Source organism: Vitis vinifera, chromosome 2 (genome assembly GCF_030704535.1).
Source record: "Vitis vinifera cultivar Pinot Noir 40024 chromosome 2, ASM3070453v1".
NCBI classification, from domain to species: Eukaryota; Viridiplantae; Streptophyta; class Magnoliopsida; order Vitales; family Vitaceae; genus Vitis; species Vitis vinifera.
Window position 1 is genome coordinate 3,118,443 of NC_081806.1, and position 22,680 is coordinate 3,141,122.

The window sequence follows — 22,680 nt, forward strand, 5'->3', positions numbered from 1 at the left end:
AGAGTAAAACACAGAAAGAACAAAGCAACAGGGACATACACGAGGTTATGGGAATCCTTTCCCAACTTGTATTAAATCACTCTTATAAGACAAAATCGTTTCTTGAACCAGAGTACAATGCTCTCACCCAAGCATACGAGAAGGAACCCTTTTCCCAAACTCTCTCCCTCTGTTTCAAGGCTGCATGAGCCATTTTAAAAGACTCAAACTGCAGTTACAAATTTGAATTTCTCAATTCAAATCTTAAAGCCAACTAGGTGGTTATGCAACTGGCCAGAACCGCCCTTAACTGCCTTGCATAACCACCCACCACCCAGATAGTGGCTTGCACATGCCACCCACTTGCACCAGCCATCATCCCTTAGCCAACTATAGGTCAAATGACGGCTTGACTTGGTCAGTGAGCTAGCTACCACTAACTAGCTGCACTGCCACTAGCTAGCTGCACTGCCATCTCCTCAGGTCTTGCTCGCCAAGCTACTGGAGAGTCCCCCTAACAAGTCGACCCCTCTCCCACAAGGTGCCTCTTGTGACCGAGTGCCCATCAGCATGTCTTTGATCAAGGCCCTCTAAGCCAAGCAGCGTGCACCGACCATCTGACCAAGCATTTGGTGCATCAGTGTGTCTTTCCCACACTGATGTGTGAGCCCGTGCCATGTCTAGGTGCCCATGGCTTGGGCTTGTTGCTTGCTTCCAACTTCCTAGCAACGAGCCATGGCATTGCGCCCATGGCTGATCTCTCTTGGTGCATAGGGCATTGCGTCCTTGTGCTGTGTGTAGGCATCTTGGTGCGAGTCAGCTATTGCTTGGAGCCATCAGACCATGGCATTGCGCCCATGGTTTCATCAGCTGACTCACCGCACAAGACTTAGGCGCCCTCGTGCCTGCGTGGGGAAGGGGTAGGCCGCACCAGGCCTCGTGCTGTTGCGGCCACGGGGTGCACACCACACATGTCGTGGAGCCCATGTGTGTGTGCTTGAGTAGCGTCGTGTGTCCTAGGCACGCCCAAGGCCGAGCCATGGTGCCTCCTTGGTGCGATCAAAGCTTTCCTTAGTGGCTCCCTCCTTTGAGTCACCTACCCCCTTAAAGAGCAATACGAGCTGTTTTCATTGTTTCCTGAGGAGACATCAATATGTATGAGGAGACATAATGGAATAATAATTTTAATTATAAATTAAAATTTCAAGTCCCTCAACTTTCATCTGCACCACCTAAGTTAGGTGCGGGTGCGATGCTCATGTGGTGCGCACGTGGTGCATGTCTGGCTCGCCCATAGTGCGCGCGGGGTGCGCATTTGGCCCGCTCGCGGTGCACATCTGGCTCGCCCGTGGTGCGTGTCTGGCTCGCCCGCGGTGCGTGTCTGGCTCGCCCGCGGTGCGCACGCGGTGCGTGTCTGGCTCGCCCGCGGTGCGCACGCGATGCGTGTCTGGCTCGCCCGCGGTGCGCACGCGGTGCGTGTCTGGCTCGCCCGCGACCTCCTCACATGGCTCCTGGAGTTTGAACCACCAAACCTCTAGGATTTCACTACTTTCATCCTAGGCTCTCATGGGTGCAAGGCCTACCCATGAGGCCTATTCTTGGTTAAGTCAAGGGGCTAAGGGGCTGACAGTAGCTACCAAACACTTTCTATCCAGGATAATAAAAAAAAAACCATCTATTAACATCTATTTTGAATAAATTAATATTCACTATATATATAAGATTTTATCTAAATCAAGAGCAGAAGAATATTCTCTTGTTAAAGAAGAAGGGAGAAGCGGAACTGAAGAAAAATAAAAGAATAAGAGGAAAATGAAGGTTGTTTCTAGTAATAGAGATTTCTGTCAGATGATGAGGACTGTTTATTCCATTTTTGAAAGCCCGTCCATTAATTTTTTGTGGGGGTCTCCTATTAGAGAAGGAGGGAGAAGAGAGGGGAAGAAAGAGAAAGGAATCGGAGAAGGGAGGTTGTTGATCTTGGAAGCTAAGGGAAATGAGGGATTTTCACACATTTCTTGAGTAGAGATTACCCAGGTATGGTTTCTGTTTATCTGGCTCGCCCGTGGTGCGCGCGCGGTGCGCATCTGGCTTGCCCACGGTGAGCACACGGTGCGCACACGGTGCGTGTCTGGCACGCCCGCGACCTCCTCACATGGCTTCTAGAGTTTGAACCACCAAACCTCTAGGATTTCACTACTTTCATCCTAGGCTCTCATGGGTGCAAGGCCTACCCATGAGGCCTATTCATGGTTAAGTCAAGGGGCTAAGGGGTTGACAGTAGCTGCCAAACACTTTCTATCCAGGATAATAAATAAAAAAAATCATCTATTAACATCTATTTTGAATAAATTAATATTCACTATATATATAAGGTTTTATCTAAATCAAGAGCAGAAGAATATTCTCTTGTTAAAGAAGAAGGGGGAAGCGGAATTGAAGAAAAATAAAAGAATAAGAGGAAAATGAAGGCTGTTTCTAGTAATAGAGATTTCCGTCAGATGATGAGGACTTTTTATTCCATTTTTGAAAGCCTGTCCATTAATTTTTTGTGGGGGTCTCCTATTAGAGAAGGAGGGAGAAGAGAGGGGAAGAAAGAGAAAGGAATCGGAGAAGGGAGGTCGTTGATCTTGGAAGCTAAGGGAAATGAGGGATTTTCACACATTGCTTGAGTGGAGATTACCCAGGTATGGTTTTTGTTTATCTTCTCTTCACTACTTTGTTGCACATGAGTCGGTCGGTAAGCTCTGCAACTTATTGCTTCTATTCTGCTTCGTGGGTGTTAGGTGTTTTCTTTTTTTGAGTCTCGGACTTTGCAGTTTTGTTTGGACTCTGGTGTTTAGTCGTTTTTGTTTCTTGGGTCTTGGGTATGTTGTAAATAGTGTTTGAAATATCGAAAATTTTCGGGAATTTCGCATATTAGCCAGCTCTGACACGATATTTGTCGATTACCGATCGATGGAAATTTTTGGTAATTTTTCAGAAATATCACCGATATTTCGGGAAATTTCCCGATATTCCCTACTAGTCCAGCCCACGCATAGGATACAAAATCTAACCAATTTTTTTTTTTTAAAAAAAAAAACAAATAAGATGGTATTTGGTAATCTGATCATGATTTGCGGGCAAAGGAAGCTTTCTTCAGCCTAGCTCAAAAATCGCGGATTTAGGGTTCGTGAAATTTAAATCCAGTGGCATAAAAGCAAAGAGACCCCTAGAACAGATCCAGAAAACACATGGAGAAAAAAAAATCAATTTTTTTGGTTTTCCTTGGGGGTTTTGCATAGATTTTCTCGGAAATCAAATGGGGGATGGATTTTCTCAGGAATCAAACGAGGGTTGTTGCAAAAAAAAGAAACATGATTAGATAAGTATTTGCGAGGATTGAGAGTGGCAGAGGAAAATAGGGCCTTTCTAGGGATTCTCTCGTCTGGAGGGCAACTTCAGAAAATGGCTTCTTGACGACTGAAGTGAGAGAAATGGGTGGCCTTTTGAGGTTTAGATTTATTAGAGATAAAAAAAAAAGGAAACAAATCATGAGAACAATTTTCCTCCATATAAATAATTATTAATTATTAATTATTAATTATCCCTTTTAATTTTTATTAAATCAAAACCGTGGCTTGGGTTCAATCCCTGCTACCCTTGGACTATGATACTATTTGATAATATATATTTAATTTAAATTTGTTAAGGTTCATCATTAAAAAAAAATCTAATTCTAATTATTTTATTTTAAATTATATTTAATTGATTAATAAAAATATAAAAATATAAAAATCAATATTATAATTTTTTTAATAAGTATTTTTTTATATTATTTATGTGATAATTAAATATAAAAAATATAAAAATTAAAAAAATCATATATTTATCATCATTTATTTCACATTATTAAATGTATTTGAATTAAATAAATTATAGTTTTAATATTAAATGTATCATAATTTATCTCATTAATCCTATTCTAAAAAATTACTATCACTTCATTTTTAAATTTTTTTATATTTATACTTTGAATGTTTTTATTTTAAAACATTAAAAATATAAATTTATTTAAAAGACTAAAATATAAATAATAAAATATATATTAAGACACATATATAATTGCATATAGATATTTTTGTTCGTAACAATATTTATGTCAATTATATTTACAAAATAATGTTAAAATATGAATTTTTATTTATTTTATAATTTTATAGTTTTTTCAAATATTTTTATGAATTTCAAACAATTTTTAATTTATTGACATTTTTGTCAAAATATTTATCTATATTTTCGATATATTCGTATTTATCGATATTTCAAACCTTATTATAAATCGCGTCACGCTACACTTACTAATGCACACCTCGCTTAGTCTCGAGTTGGTGTCTTTCTTTTTGTGCATCAGAATGCATTCATGAATCACTTCATGAACTAACATTGCTACCTGGGATTTTTTCGTTTCATTCACCGCTTTCTCTACTCTACCCATTTCTTTAACCTTTTGAGAAATGGGTATATATAACTTTATTTGCGGTTCACCTTTTGGGAAATGGGTATATATAGCGTTATTTGCAGTTCACTTTTACACTCCATATTAGTGCATGATTGATGGATTGCAAGCATCAAAATATTGTGTTGTGGTTATCCTACAATTAATCTCTTTCTTTTTATGGGTTCTGGGTGTTATTTGAAAATTTGAGATAAGAGTGTAGTGATGACATTAGAAAATAGAGGTCTATGGGAAATGAAACATATGAATTAATGATATGTAGTGCTTTGTATAATGATCTTATTCGGTTTATGACAGTATTAAGTAATTCTAAAATATACAGTTGTTTTTCATTCTTCTTGTGTGAAGAAATGGTTCTCATAAGTCATACCACAATGATTTTTTTTGTTGCTTTGTACACCATCCCATAACATAAACCAGAATAAGGTCTTTAAATTTAATATTTGAGCTCCTAAGAAGACAGCCCACCCCGTTGAAGTGACCTTATCCTCCTACATAATCCGTCAATTTTCTTCTAAATTCATAACTCACCTTTTGTTCTTTGTTCTAAATTGAGAACTAACCTCTTTAACGGTTTCAGTTCATGGACTATGGTCTTAAAACATTGTTTTAAACATTTAAAACAATGTGGCTTTCATTTATCAATATAAAAATAATTATAAAAAATCAAAATTTATTTTTCCTATTATATATAACATTTTCAATTCTATACAAAATTTATTACTATTTTATAATTTTAAAAATAAAAATCACAAATTATATCCAAGAAACACTTAATAATTATAAGTAATTAATCAAAATAATGTATACAAGTATAAGTTAAGTATAAGAAATTGATATTAATATGAATTTTTATAGGAAATTTTAATATTTCTATTCATCTGTTCACACAATTTATATTATTTTTAAAAACTTTTTTTCTTTTAAAAATTAATATTATTCTTATTATTGTATTTTTTTTTTTACAGGCACATATGTTCATTCCTATTCCTATTCCTATTTATTATTATTTTGAGCAATATGGGGATCGTACATGCTGCACGTCAGGCCCATTTTCAATGGCATGAGAAGGCAAAGTCTATTTATATAGTATTAATAGTTGTAACAATTAGTGTAGCATTACTTATATGTTATTTTATTTTAAGGTTATGTAAATCACATAATATAGATTCAAACAGTGAACTAGATAATCAAATAGGGAATATAGAACTCAATAGAGTTCAAATAAATTTATTTCCTATTTCTAGGTTTTCTGAGCATGAGATGTACTCAGAGTGTAGTATATGTTTAGATGCGTTTGCAGATAGGGATGAGATTATCATCCTCCCAGTTTGTAGACACATTTATCATATTCATTGTATCACTTCTTGGTTTACATCTCATTTTCACTGTCCACTTTGTCATGACTATAGTGGTTATAGTTTAGATGATTAGACTTCATTGTACACAATTTGAATTATATGTAATAAATTTTTTTATATTTGAATATTCTTCTTAAGTTGGTGAATGAATGTTATGGTTAATTTATAAAATCTTTAACATATCTTGTTGATATAAATAAACGGACATGAGTATTATCATATTAATTTTTCTTAAATTAAATTATATTTAAAAAAGTTTATAAACTTGATAAAAATTAAAACGCTTAAAACAAATTTTGAATTTTATTTATTCTAGTATTAAAAAAATATTAAATCTATTATCATTTTTTTAATTTGAATTTTAAAAAAATAAATTTATTACCCATTTTTTTTAGTGTGTTAATTTTTTTAAATGAATAATTTAATTTCATTTTAATTTTTAAATTAATTTTAATAGATAAGCTTTTAAATTGAAAATCTGATTCTTTAATTTAAAATTTTAAAATAAAAGAAATATAGTTAAATAAATTAATTTCTTACTTTAAAATTAATTGATATAAAGTAATTTTTAATAAAAATTAATATTAAAAGAAATATTTTTTAATTATTTATCATTTAAAAAAGTAATTATTATTTTTATACTAATATTTCTTATTTATTAATTATAAATAATAAAGAAATAATTTTATTTGAAAAAAATGAGATGAGTTTTTCTATGCCCATAAAATAAATAACTCTTAGTTGTTTTTTTTTTTTGTAATATTCATCTAAAAAATAATACAATACACTTAAAATTAGTAATAGTTAATCATTTTTTAAAATTAGACTAATTAATCATTTTTATTAAGAAAAAAAATCAAGGAAAATAAAATTTTTAAATTTTAAATTTTAATTATTTCATAATTTTTATATTTTTAAATTGAAATTTTCTATTTTTTATTAAGAAATTTTTTTTCCAATTTTTATAATATGGGTTTCAAAATTTTGCTAGGTTTGTGGGGGACCAAGAAGCTAACCATGCTTTTTTATCATTTAAGTGTACATATTTTATAGGAAAAGTGGGATTTGATTCACTAATATGAAAAAAAAAAACTCATAAAACTCTAAATTAGTATTAAATTCATCAATTTAAAAATAATTTGAAATACATGCACTTTTTAATGAGTCATCCAATTATTCCAAAAAATGTCATTTTACTTGTCATGCCATTTAAATCAATTGACAACTAGACTTTTCCATATAAATATTTCCCTTCCTTTTATATATTTTATTATTTGAGATTTTTTTCTCTCTCTAGAAACAAACATCTCGTAGGATTCTTATTTTAGTTTTTTAAAAGTTTAAGAAATATTGTGCAAAAAAATGCTATTTAAATAAGATTAATATTTTTTTTTATTTCCTAGAATTTTAAGAGGAAATATTGTCAAACAAATCCTATTTAATCATAATTACCAATTCAAAAAGTAATAAGGTTGTTTATTAAATAATAAATAATTAATTTAGTATTATATAATTATTTTAATTATGATTAATTTATTTAATATAAATTAATTGTTTATTTATTTATTTTTATACTATATATCAAAGTACAACCATATTGTAAAACATTTTATATTGATGGCAATAATAATAATAATAATAATAATAATAATAATAATTCCAATTATTTTCATTGAATCTGTAAAATCCTCACCTGATATTACTTTACACAATGCTCTTTATGTTCCATTTTTCAATATCAATCTTGTTTCTGCATCAAGATTAACTAAAGATAATTCAATTGGATTATTTTTTCTTCAATCCAAATATATCTTGCAGGACCTCAGCAAATGGAGGATGATTGGGCTTGCTGAAGTTCAATTTGGTCTGTACCATCTTCAACAATCATCTGCTCAAACAAATAAAGAAATGTTTTCTAGTTCAATTGGTTTACCTTCTAGTTCTTTAGTTGAGTCTTGTATTGTTAATTCTGATCTATGGCATTTTTGTTTAGGCCATATTCCAAATGCAAAAATACAACTCATAAATAGTTCTGATTCTTCTGTACATGCTACTTCATAACAAAGTTTGTGAGATCTGTCCATTAGCTAAGCAGAAAAAGCTACTATTTCCTATATCAAACAGTCAATCAAATAAAGCCTTTCAATTGGTTCACATTGACATTTGGGGGCCTTTTTCTATTCCTTCATATTCTCGTTTTGTTTTTACATTTTCTCAATAACTAAATAGGGATAGGGTTGCAATGTATTACAGATTTAAATGAAAGACGAATATTGAGGCATGAGTGGCTTTTTGGGTTTAGAAATTTACAAATCCATCATTCATTGGTCAGTCATATGTACAACACGTGACATTTCCATCCACTTAAACTAACATCGTTTAACAAAAAAGCAAAGTGCTGCAATTTAAGAAGCTTGGGGTGCAATGTGTTCGATTTTAAACTTAAAGAGGTAATGTGTAAAACACGGGATAAGTTGAGGAGGTAAAGTGTATTAAACTCAAACTTTAATTAATATGTTAGTTTCTTTTCTAATTTTTTTGTCCTTTTATGGGGAATGATAAGTCAATTTTTATAAGTCACTAGATAGTAAATCATAAAAGGTAAGACGGATGCAAATCAAAATGGATAAAAATTTAATCATAAAACATAAAACATGAAATGAATTTAAGAGATTAGTTGAGGAGATGGTTAAAACAACGTCAAAAATTGTAGTAAAACACTAAAACCATTAGAATATAATGACACGCTTGAAGAGAGGAATAGGGTAGAGGTGTTTCAATGGTAGATTGGAGTCATTTTCATGGTAGGGCAATGAGTATTCTCTCTTGAGAGATGGTTGGGTGTGTTTTCTTTTTAAGGGTTTCAATTTTGTAGAGATGGTTGAGTGTGTTTTCTTTTGGGGTTTCAATTTTATATAAATTAATAGGTTAGTAGAGGGATGATATTTAGGCTTGGGCTAGGGTATATGTTGCCCTGTGGTAGGTTATATAACATCAAATTAATATTAATTAATGGATTTATAGGTAAGTATTTCTTGAAAAAGTGTTATTCAAATATTTTTTTCTTAAAATGTATTGATTTGACCCCATAAGTGGGGCTACCACCCAATAGCATGTTGCTGTCAGAACCTCGTATTTCTTCTAGAGAATTTCATAATTTAGAAAGAAATTCTTTAATCAGAAAGAATTTAGTTTAGATGTAGGATATCTATTCAACTCAATTTTCTTGATAAACATTTTGTATTTTTATAGATAGTATAAATATATATTAAATCATTAATCACTATGTTGTAAGGTAATATCATGATTAATAATTTTCTAAATAAAATCAAAACAAACTTAAAACATTATCTATATTTTTACCATTACATAATAAATTTTAATTATTATACACTAATTTTTATAACTTTTTAGGTTTGAAATTCACCTTCTCCTCCACCCGTCAAGAATATTTAGAGAAAATAAAAAATAACAATTTTGTTCAAAGCATATTTACCCACTAACCTTATAATTAGAAAAAATAATTATTAAACAATATTTTATTAAATTTTATAAGCATAAGGCGTTATCCTTTGTGATCATTTTGTAATAATTAAATCAATGTGTTAAGATAAAAGAATTTAAATAAAGTAACGAATCATTTATAATTAAAAATAAAGAAAAGTGAATTATTATTTTTATTTTTATTTTTTTAATAAAATCTCAATTGCGTAAAGCATATGGGATAAATGATAATGAAATATATTGAGTGAGTTGTAGTCATGGAGGAAAATATCGGGATATATCGGGAGGGATTGACACGATATTTCATGGAGAAAAATCGAAGAGGAGATATTTCCATAAATATCGTCAAAATATCGGCGATATATCGGTTCGGGGAGATATATCGAAGATTTTTTCAAAAAATCGCCTCTGGTGGCAAAAAATCGGTGATATATCGGAGATATATCGCTGATTTTTTGGTGATATTTCCCCTCTTTCATGTAACGTGATCTGACGGCCCAGATCACGCCCGTGTTGATCCGACGGCCTAGATGTGATTCCAATGGTAATATGGCGATCCAACGGCCTGATTGCTCCCAGTTTTTTATCCAACGGCTAAAATTGATTTTCAACAGTAAATTAATGTTCCAACGGCTATTTTGGCCCAAATTTCTTCTATAAATAACCCAAATTTCATCCATTTTTGCTTTCATTCTTCATTTACTCTCTCATTACTCCAATTTTTATTAAGGTTGCTCAATTATGTAATTATTTTAAGGTATATTTGTTTTAAATTATAATTAATTTTGTTTGCAATTGTAATTAATTCATGTATTTTCAATTAATTAGTATGTTTGCAATATGGATGATTTAATGCTATTTTTACATTCAATTGTAATTAATTTTTATATTTTTATTGAATTAACTTAGGTTAATTTGATTATTTAATTATAAATTGATATGTTTATTTTAGATGATTATTTGTGATTTATTTTCACAATTAGAACTAGTTAACTTAGCTAAATTATTTAATTAATTTAATTAACATGTTAAATTATTTAATTAATTTAATTAACATGAAATAGTATATTTTGAATATGAAATATGTTTATTTAATGAATTTAATGTGTACAAATTATTGATATTTAATTAAATGAAATATTTTATGTGACTTTATAATGAGAACAATTACAAAATTAACATTTCTTATAGATCGACATGATGTAATTACATCTAATATTGCAAATTATATCATATATATATATATATATCAAAATTTTCAATAAAACAACTTTAAAATATCAATTATACTTCTAATTATATTATTATGAGGTTTTTCTTATATTTCCATGAGTTTTTAACAATTTTAAGTCTATTGATATTTTTTTCCAGAATATCCGCCGATATATCTCCGATATATCCGATATATCCGTAAAATCGAAGTATCCGACGTACAGATATGATTCAGGTAGTACGTTTTTACCATTTATCAGCGTCGCATCGCGACATTTTATTTTTCCAATAATCAATTCGTAAATTTTTATTTTTGTTTTCTTTCATTACAATTAACGCTCGACAGTCCACTCTTTCACACACTCTCTAGATTTCTTCTTTCTTTCTCTCTCCTCTTCGTCGTCGCTCCGGCGCTCCAACGGGAAGTTCGGGGAGGGTTTGGTGTGGCGGTGGGAGCTGGATTTGGGCCGGAAGTTTTAGGAATTGCGAGATTCTTGAACTGGGTTTGTACGGACAAGTCATGGTTGGGTTAGGGTTTTGAGGCTGAGAAGTGGTGGTCACTCTGTTGGAGGACTCATTGTTTCTTCAATTCATAGCGATTTTCTGTATTGCAAGGTGAGATTTTCTCTTTTATTTATTTATTTTTTTCAGGTGGAGCTGAATGTAGTTCATCAATTTTGAGGGATTGTTTCTTACTGTATGTTGTAGCGTTTTGTTTTTTGTTTTTTGTTTTTGATTTTTATTGTTTATATGCATGTTTTTGTTGATGTGAACGGTTGAATTTTTAGATCTGTGTTGAGAGGGTGTGTTTTGGTTGTTGAGCTTGGGTGTGTTGAGTTGCAGGGAAAATGGAATATTAGAGGGTGGATCTGTTCCGAAGGATGATGTTTCAGTGCCAGGGTCTCTTATGCGAGCTTAAAATATTCTGATGATTTGTTTTTTGAATGCGAAATTGGATATAGATGTATGAGAATTAGATAAGGTCTTGCTGGGCTGTGTTTGGTTGATATAGATTGCACTTGGTTAAACAGTGAAAACTCAATTGAAACATCAAAGAAATGTTTAAATCTCAAATTTAGTGCATTTGGGTATGATTTGCTTGTGTGTGAGGGAAAGGAGTTCAGTTAGTTTATACTGTTGGAATTGATGAGTAAAATGTGGGGGTTTGGTTGTGTTGTTAGATAAATCTACCTTGAGTTGGTGATTCAGTCCTTCTGGTTGGTTAACCACAGAACTAGAGGTGTGCTATCTGCAGATAGAGACATTTAATATATTGATTAAGAATTGGTGTGACTGACATTCAATACTGGGTTTGTTAATTAGATAATAGTGTTAGTGGCTTTTGAACCATGATTTGCTGGGGTTAGCTATGGCATGATTTGAGGACTTTCAAATGGTCACCAGATCTATTTGCAGAAAAACATTTGTTACATCCTGAGACAAAGTGGCTGTGATGTTGCTCATGTGTTGAGGAAAGAGATAGCATTCTATGCATCAGTTATCTGAATGTTGATATACATCTTTCTTGAATGGACTATGAAATTCTCTTCAATTTTATATTCACCTACAGGGTCACTTGTTTATTACCATGGAATTGAAATGTCAATATGCACCATGCTATCATCTTGCATGGATGCCATGCTGTCAATGGATTAGTTATTGAGGTTAGCAACTTTATGTGATGGTGAAAACCAGTCTCGTGCCCTAAGGTTTATTAGTGTTCTCTACTATTTCATTTATATTGACAATTCAATGCACAGGATACAAAATCTGTCCAATTTTTTTTTTAAAAACAAATAAGATATTTCATTAGAATTTCATGGAATTTTCAACATCAGTCTTGTAACCACTTTCAAACCTTGTACTTAGAATAACATAACGCCATCAACAAAAATAGTAGGCTTGATATGTATATAAAAGTTGTTTGAAGCTAAAACACATATTGCTTGAGTGGAGATTACCCAGGTATGGTTACTATGTCTTCAATGTTTCCATTAAAACCTTCTTCTTCTCTGTTTATCTTCTCTTCACTGCCCTTTGTTGTGCATGGGTTGGCAAGCTCTGCAACTTATTGCTCCTATTCTGCTTTGTGGGTGTCATTCTCTTGTTGAGCCTCGGACTTTGCAGTTTCGTTTGGAGTCCTACTGGTGTTTAGTCGTTTTTGTCCATTATTTAGCACTCCATTTGCTTCTGTGGATCTGCTCTTGCTCGTGTATTTGAGCATAAGAATGTCTGTTTCTTGGGTATGTTGTAAAAGTGTTTGAAATATTGAAAAAATTTCGGGGATTTTTCTCTGAAATTTCTCTTATTGGCCTGCTCTGACACGATATTCATCGGAAAATTTTGGTAATTTTTCGGAAATATCACTGATATATTTTTACCGATTTTTTGGGGAATTTCCCGATGTTTCCTACCAGTCCAGCCCACGCACAGGATACAAAATCTGTCCATTTTTTTTTAAAAAAACAAATAAGATGCTATTTGGTAATCTGATCATGATTTGCAGGCAAAGGTTGTGTTCTTCGCCTAGCTCAAAAATCGTGGATTTAGGGTACGTGAAATTTAAATCCTGTGGCATAAAAGCAAAGAGACCCCTAGACCAGATCTAGAAAACACAGGGAGCAAAATAAAAAAAGCATTTTTTTTGGTTCTCCTTGGGGTTTTGCATGGATTTTCTTGGGAATCAAACGGGGTTGCAAAAAAAAGAAAAAAGAAAAAAATAAATAACATGATTAGATAAGTACCTGCAAGGATTGAGAGTGGCAGAGGAAAATAGGGCCTTGATTCTCTCGTCTGGAGGGCAACTTCAGAAAAGGGCTTCTTGATGCCTCGAGTGAGAGAAGTGGGTGGCCCTAGACAACTGATTGTCACAACCTGTTTAAATGATTCTTCAATTGAGCTTTTATAAGAGTAGGAAGCTTTTAGAACCACTTGGAGTCATCTATGTATCCCTACCAATGGGGAAGTGTAGAGAATTTTAGAGAAGCTTGGAGACATCACTTGTATGTGATGTGGAGTATTATGGAATGTTTTAGAAAATTCATGGGAACTCTTGTACATGACTTGTATGTAACATTTGTATAGGGATTTCTAGAAAATTTTATAAATGTATAGGGATTTCTAGAAAATTTTATAAATGTAAGGAGCAGGGTTCCAAAAAGTTCTCTTGGTGCTTATAAATTTGTGTTAAACTAATTTGGTGAAGGTGCTAAGCACTTGAGAGTCTTGCAAAGCTTTCTTGCGTAAAAGCTTCCATTCTTCCAAACTCTTCAAGTGTGCATCATTTGTTTGTCCTCTACCTTATGAGTATAAGCAGCAAAGTGTAAGTAGCTTTGCTTAGCATCGACAGATAAGACCGGGGAAAGATTGACTTAGAAACTTTTAAGAGACTTAATTATCTAAGTGTAGTATGCAAGTTTAAGAAATATTTAAAGTCTATGACAAATGGCATTAGAGCATAGTTACGAGTTAAGTATAACAACAAAGGAAGAATAATGAAAACAATGAAGAAGAGGGTGTGATCTTTGTAGTTATGAATTTTTTTTATTCATTTTCTTGATTCTTGTATCCATATCCTTTATCAAGATTGTTTCTAGGATTTTTTATTCATCTTCCGTTTATTTATTTATTTATTCTAATTTCCATTTTTTTAATTTCAAATATGTACCATTTATTCCACATTAAATCTTCACTACATCACATTTATAAATTATTTTAATCCGTACATTAAACTTCTTAATTTTACTTTTATAATTAAAGCCTATTACTCCACTCGGTTAACTTTTTCTTTTAAAACTTTTATATTATTAGGGTTACGTTTGGTATCAGGAAAATTTGAGAGAAAATATAAGGGAAAGGAAATAAGGAGAAAAAATGAAAGGAAAGAAAAAAAATGAAGGAAAACAAAAAATAGATTCAAAGCCAATAAATTATTTTATATTTTTTTAAAACTCATTTTACTTATTTTCTTTGATTATATAAAAGATTAAATGATTTTAAAATGTATAAATTTCTAATTAATTTTAATTATATTTAATTTTTTAAATATTTTTTATAATGAAATCAAATAGGCAGAAAATCATTTTCCTTAATAATTTTTTCAGGAATCAAACATAACCTAAGTTTTTAAAATTCTAAATTAAATTTGTTGACTTTTGATTTATAAATTAGAAACTGCATAGAAATAGGAAATAAAATTCGTATTTGAGTTGAAATGAATTTTATATTTTAGGTTGAAAAATTATAAAGTTGTTTGATTAAAAGGATATTTGAAAACCCAATTCTTGAAATTTAACCTCTTACCCTGTTTTCGGTATCATTTGGATAAAAACATCTTCATTATTTTCCTATAAAAATAATTATCTTTTTTAAAACTTATATGTAAAACTTGAAATGATAATGTTTATGTTAAAAATGAGTTATTTTTTAAGAAAAAACATGAAAAATAGTTAAATTCACCATTTGAAAATTATTTCATAAAAATTTCTAATAAAACATTCTTTATAACATAATAATATATGAGATATTTTTGTGTCTAAAGTCATATTTATAATTTTATTTTGTGAAATATTTTGGGTTTTGATTCAAACATTTTTTATACAATAATCAACTCTAAATCACTTTTTAAATTAAATTCATTTTTTTTTTTGCAAAAAAATATTCAATTTGTTGACTTTGGCCTGACTATTACAAACTTTTTTATCCAATTGTTTCTGTATGACTTGTGTGTAATATATACAAACTGCAAGAGCAATGAAGTAAGGAAGTGGAATCAGGCAGATTTCTGAGAATACATTCCGAAAATACACAGAGAATCACAATAGTGAAGGAGGAAAAATCCGCTTGCTGAATGTGTTAACCGGACCGGGAAGGTGTTGACTGGAAGGATGTGCTTTACTTTCTTTCCTGTCACAGGCACCATGATCAAGAAAGTTACGGAAATTGCAGAATAGATTGTCAAAACTGAAAAAGAACTGGGTAGAGAATTCAGACAAGCATATTAATTCTTTGTGCTAGTGGGTATATAATTTCTTTCTTTGTTTCTTTGCTCTTGTAAAGATTCCACAGGAGATGAGGGATAAGTTTCTAGAGTGGAAGACATGAAGAAGGATGATAAAAATAATGACCACTCAGACCCTTCTTTCGAGTCATTAAAAAAGGCTGTACAAAAATGCAGAGAAAATAGGGAGTGTTTAATGAGACAAAAAGCTCTCCAGAGGGGATTTCTGGAAGAAGAACCTCAGAAACGTATGGGAATCAGCGATGATGAGGAAAAGGAGAGAATCAGGAGAAGTAATATTGGGCTCATCGTTCAATTGGAATGGGAGAAGTTGGAAATGGAGAAGAAACGGAGGATGGGGCAGATTGGAATCGGCCATGAAGAAGAAGAAGAGGAGCTAAGAAAAACGGAGACTTCCCCAAGATTTCAAGACTCGAATAATTCTAAGATTGGAGTCGAAGATTCTGGGCGGAAGAGGAGGAGATGCATGGGTGTGAAGGTACTGCAAATACCAGCTAAGTAGACTTCAACAACAATAATATTCTGGTTTTTTCATGCAAAGTGTTCTTCATTCAATGGTTATTCTTAGGGTTTCTTCTTTTGGGGTTTTCTGAAAGATTTGTTCCAGTATCAGTTTTTGAAGTGGAGATCTAGCTATGTCATGCTGATTGATTCTTGGTGAATAAATAGTCTGTAGTTTTCATTAATTTTCCTCTTTGTTTTCCTGGAAAGAAAAAGAAAAAACTTTAGTTGGAAGTATATATTCATGTAAATTGAGTTAACATTACTATTAATCTGAATAATTTGGATTCATTACTTCACATCTCTTTGAAAAAAACAAAAGTAAACAAAAGAAAGCAAATATGTTGCTTAGTTATGGATTCCCTATTGATGATGCATCATGGGAATTAATCTGTCCTGTTTTGTCCTGTTTTTAAGGATTGTTTGTGTTGGAAGGTGACTTAAAAACTACTTTAATTTTATGAAAAATAAGGATAATTTCAATATTTTAAAGGGATTTGTTTTAACTTTAAAGTTAACCATTAATGTTTCATCTCTATTCAACATTGATAATAAAAATAATAATAATTAGAAATTCTATATTATGGATATATCATTTAGTACTTAGTTTGAAATATAATTTTTTAAACCAATTGTATCCCTTTTTAATTTTTAATTTTTTTTCAAGCCCCATCCCACATTTTAGTATTTTTTTCTTTTATTTTTATTTTCATTTTTATCTCTACCCATCCATCCCCGTCCATGTAAACTTTGTTTTTTTCTTTTCTTTTTATTTCTTTTATTTTTTTCACACTCAATTGTTTTTCATATTCTTCTTATATTTTAAAACAAAATAATTTATTTAAATAATAAATTATAAAATGATTTTTTCACCAAAAGTATATTATGTAAAATGATTTTATTATATTTAATATTTTAATGTGAAATTCATAACTTAATTTTTTTAAATAAAAATTATTATTAAAATTTTAAAATAAATAATATTTAATTGGAATGGTTTTTTAAAAAATATATTTTTTATTGTATTCAATATGATTTTTTTTTGTAACCCAAACAAAAATATTACATATAACTAGAGATTGATTAAGAATATGAGCAATGTAATAATTATTCGTGTATGTGAACGTAAAGGGACAACGACACTTCTTCGTCCCAGTTCGATTTCTAGGCACCACATCGGTTTTTCTATTTTGTTGCGATCTATAGCCTCCGAATCTCTCGCAGCCTATCCATACTTTGCCACTTCCTGAACCATCAGCTTTAGTGGAACGACAAATAATCACAAATATATTTTGTTGTTCTCCAATTTGTTTAACCTCTTCAATCAACTCTTCTCGATCTTTGATTCTTTTATGTGTAGTGAAGACAATAACATTACACAAAATATTCATCCTACAAAATAGATAAAAAATTATATTTATATCATGAAGACAATAACATTACACAAATTATATGAGAATGTACATGATAAAGTTAAAGCATTCAAAAAATTAAAACATGAAGCAATTAGTTAAAATTTGCAAAAAAAAAAAGAAATTAAAACATTGAAATTAATAAAATTGGCAAAAACAAATCTTGTTTAAATTAATAATTTATGTGGTTACTATCATATTTTATTACAAAAAATTAGTAATTTAGTAAATATTATAAACAAATAAAAGAATTAGAATTTTATAATTATTATAAGCAAAAATTTATGTCATGAAGAATTTTCTAACTATTAAAAACGAAAAATAATTTAGTAACTATTATAAACAATAAAAAAAATTTGATTTTTATAATTATTATAAGCAAAAAATTTAGCCCAACCACCGTCGCTAGTGGTCGCCGACTTTCATCCTTGCTCCAAACCCTAACCGTCGTCGCCGCTACCGCCTCCCAGGACAAGTCCCACTCAGGTCGTTGATTTTTTTTTAAATTTATATATATATATATATATCTTAATAAAAAAAATGAAAGTTATAAATCTTACTTGAAAATTGTCATCAGATGATTGAATTTCGTCATTCATTATATTTCGTATGTAATTCGTAGCCTTAATCAACTAAAATTTAAGTTCAGTTGTTGAGATGAGGTTAGAGAGAGTTCTTTATTAAAAGGGGTATATGTGAAAAAAAAAATTATGACAAAAAAATGTTACGTTTGCAAAAGGGATGCTACGAATAACAATCCCATTATTAATTATTAATTATCCATCTTAATTTTTATTAAATCAAAACCGTGGCTTGGGTTCAATCCCTGCTACCATTGAACTATGATACTATTTGATAATATATATTTAATTTAAATTTGTTAAGGTTTATGTGGACCCCGCATTTCGGCTCATGCGTTTCCCACTCGATGGCGAGCTCGATTATTATTTGAAAATGATTTTATTTATTAAAAAAAAATGACTTGGAGTCGCCACTTATTTTTGTTTTATTTTAAAAGGGTAAACAAAATAAGAAAGAAAACCCTAAGTGCGACTCCTTATTTTGAAAAAGGTGATCTACGAAAAACCGGATCGGGTTCGGGGGTCAGGTTACTTATCGGGAAGGTACGGTGAAGACTGTAGCACCCCTCTAAATCCCTAAAGTTGAGTCTCTACTAATAAAGTGAAGTTGACATGACAATCAACGAGAAAATAAATGAATACTCGAATCGCTCATGCATATATGAGTATCAAAATATACATAGAGAATAACCAAAGTGGAAGTGGATGCGTACTTGATCAGCAAACGGCAACGTGCTATCACAAAAGGGGGTTAGTGCATAGTAATGAATATAAAGCATGTCACTCATATCGCCAAATAAGAAGAAACACCAATAGCACGCATGTCGACATTTTATTCAAATTCATTTTTATTTTGAAGAAAATTTATTTGATGTCGGGCCCCCACCAAAGCCCATTTATTTTTGTATGAATTAATTTCGTAAATTCTATAAATAAGAATTACAAAAAATAAATTCACACTTATTTTAAAACATTTTGAAAATCAAAGAAAATTCGAAAGTGGCTCGCCAAAAAGAAAATGGCAGACCAAATTTTATTAAAAATGAGATGTTGGTATCTAAAAACCCTGGAAAATTTGATGACTTGAAGTTATTTAAAAACCGGCATTTAGAAAATTATTTACAAAATGAAGTTTGGGAGAATTATTTTCAAAATCTAAAAGAGATGAGGAAATGAAAGATGACACGTGGCCCCTTGGTTGCATGCCAAAGGTGGCCATGCAAAACGGGTCGTGCTTGTAGGTTCAGTGCACAAGTGGGATTCTGAACTTGGTGCACCTTGAACACTAGTTGCATGCCTTCTCTAAAATCCCAACGGAACCAGAGTGATGAATACTGCAAGATCATGAGTATACTGAAACTGATTATGGGCGAGGACTGATCAGAGGTACCCCGAGGTGGCCATATGAATGAGGAGCCTTGTGAACCAGCTATCAAAGTCCAATAATTCTGCATTGGAGCCTGAAACTACTGAAGACCCAACTTGTTCTGTTGTGATCTCTACAGCAGTTGATGTTTCTTCCTTGTAGGGAAGCAGCAAAACTTCAGAACTTTGAATTTGCACTGGGAGTTCTTCTTCCTATGAATAGGTAGAACAAGAATCTATTTTTAGATTTGGCTCTCCCTTTGAACGCTGCAATATGCAGAGGAATTCATCCGTTGCTTTTCAATTCGTTTAGATCCAAACCACGTTTCAGCGACTGATACAACAATAGGTCATCTCCTCTCAAAACTGCAAAACACAAGCTGAGAGGCAATTCCATTCTTCCCTGAACTAGCATGCTCTCTATGTCAGCCAAAACTCCTTCCATTACTGGGTTTTTGTGCTCTTTCAAATGCTGAAGTAGATTGTTTATGATTATTGCTCCATCTCCAATGTTCGCTAGAACAAGATTTAGAAGTGCAGTACGATTCAGATGAAGCGGCTGGCACAGTCACTTGGTCCGAGCCGTGAACAGTTGTGGCCTGTAACAAATCACATCTATCTTACCACAGACATCTCTTGTCCTTGTCTCTCCAATTCAGTTAACTCTTGCACCTATAAGCTCCCCTCCTCTTCTGCCTTGTGAGTTAACATGGAACCTGGAATTACATCATCAATAGCACGGACGCCAGCTGAGACAAGAACAAAATCAGCCTCAAGTGTGCTCTGCTCACCACTGGCTGCTGGTTCAAGTGTCAATTTAACAAGGTCTCCAGATGTATCAACACTTGCTACCTTTATTCTGAACATGGACTGCATCTTTTGTTTCTCGAGAACACGCTGAAATTGCTTGCGGACTTGCCCTTCCATGCTTGGAACAATGTCCATAAATCTCTTTCAGCCGCGGCCTCACATGTTCCTGGTAGTAAATGCCCGTTATGATCCAAAGCTACTCCCGTCCAGCACTCACTCAAATCTGCTACGCGAATGTCTTCTTGCCCGGCTACTAGCTGCCCCTGAAATTCCTTATTTAATGAGTATAGTGAGTACACATGACAGGAGACCAAGTTCTCATGACGCCTGATAAATAAAATCCTTGCCCGCCGTGACCTATCTCTTTTCATATCGCCTCTTTCTTTAGGTACCAATGCATCCAAAACCCTATCATTTAATCACTTATTCAGTTGACTATCTATCCCGAGCATGCCCAGAGAATCATCATTACTTCCAACAATTGATAGCTTGCTAGTTTGGTGAATGGGTAAGGGGTATCTGATTCAAATTCCGTAGCCTTAGGAATCACTCTTTGAAGAAGATGTGCCCCTGATAGTAATGATATCCACAGTCAAGATGACAAGGCGGACCACTTTCAGCTTGCATGTCCTACCACTGATTCATTGATGGGTGTAAAAAAAAACAACTGTACTTTCTGAGATAACCAAGCTGCCTCTCAGGAAGATTGTTACCATACGGCATCAGATCAGTGAGACTCAAATGTACCCTGAAAAAGCTCTCATACTCCCCTTATCTGGCCTTCATTTCCACAGCAAAGACTCCAAGGTCTGGAGTACCAAATGTCAGAAAAGAAAACCACCTCAACAGCAACAACATCCGCTCAGCAAATAACTCCAACCTGAAGTTGCCTCCCCACATTCCTTGGCAAAGTTTGGGCAGCCCATAGCGCGGCAAAACTCATGAGTGTAGCTCTCCATAACCTCGAAATGAGAATGCATCTCTTGCAATTCCCTACTCCCTCAGGTGGAGGTGAGAAAACTGACGCTCCATGCTTCCAGAAATTCTAGCTTCATGTGGGAAATTTGGCTCGAGGTAGTTGGAAGGGCAATTCAATTCACAAGGGAATTTGCAGTTGAACTTTGACTACATTTCGAAAGGTCATCTGCTTCTATCCACCTTTGGCATCACCATCATCTCCACTACTCTGTTATATCCTTGGAGATGATAGATGGATAGATTGGTTTCGATGACCAACAAGAGGCTAGCCTTGGAACTGTACAAGCAAACCTGATGCTATATGAGAGTCCAGCTTCTTCTTCACAGAACTGTTCCAGTGGTCCTTTATGGCATTGTCCATCCTTCTCGGTAAGAATTTTGACAACTCTGGCTACTTGTTTCCATATATTCAGTATGTGGTTAAATGTGAGAAGGATGGGTATAATGGTGAATTGATAGGAAGTAATCAGGTTGGCATGGTGATGAGGGTATTGGAGGTATGAAGGTTAGGAAATGGGCATGAAGGATAGGAGGTGTTCAAGGATGCAGGCATGGGGTTATTGGTATGGAGGGTGTAGGTTAGTGAGAGAAAATGGGTATGAGGAATTCGGTGGGTATGGGAGATTGAAGGATGGCTATGCATGCATGATCCCTATGCCTGAGTGAGAAATGGGTTGAAGGCAGCAGGTTCGGCAAAGCAATGATGAATGACAAACTTGTAGGTGAGGGTGCCATGGTGATCAAGTTTAATGGATAATGGAGGAGACAGGGGACGGTGGGCTTGGCATGCATGGTACCTTTCACCCCTCCCTCAACTTTATATTTCATTCATCAACTCTGAATTTTCCTCTGCTTTCTGACCACACTGCGTCTGATACTATCTTTAATATTGGAGCATGACTCCTCCATTCTACCTAATGCAGCAATATTTCTACTGGCATATGAAAACTTTATGGGTAGCTTCAGGAGTTCTTTTGGACAGTCACCAAGGAGATGGGATTGACTGTATCCTCAATTCATATGTAGACCCAGAAAACCCAGCATCATGTGAATCAGATTCAAAGTCTATCTGCTTCAACCTCCGTCTAGAACCAGACACTTTCTCCTCTTCGTCAATCCTCTTAGCCCACAAGCATGGCTCCACTCAATTCCACCAAGCCTCAGATCAAGCAACCCATCAACCACAGCAAGAATATAGGGATGAGAGTAAAAGCAGAAATTACAGTGAACACAGAGAATAGAACCAATAGGGCAACATGCACCACATGAACGTATAGGACCTCATTTCAAGAGGCCCAAAACAGGTGGGATTCCTTAAACTGGATTTGCACAGTGTATACAAAACAGATTCATGCCAGCTCCAAGTCAAACCACGAGAATAGCAATGAGATCAACAACGGCAGAGTATAAGTGTGATCCAGAAATCAACAAAGTTAAGCATGTAATCCATATTATCCGA

At 32.9% G+C, this 22,680-nt stretch overlaps 1 long non-coding RNA gene across 1 annotated transcript; it reads left to right on the forward strand.

Annotated features, from left to right (window-relative positions):
• The first annotated feature begins 10,875 nt into the window (after positions 1-10,875).
• On the forward strand, positions 10,876-16,260 carry LOC104881671 (uncharacterized). The gene is made up of 2 exons (XR_009467784.1): positions 10,876-11,169; positions 11,398-16,260. It is a non-coding gene; the product is annotated as an uncharacterized LOC104881671 (long non-coding RNA).
• The last annotated feature ends 6,420 nt before the right edge of the window (positions 16,261-22,680 follow it).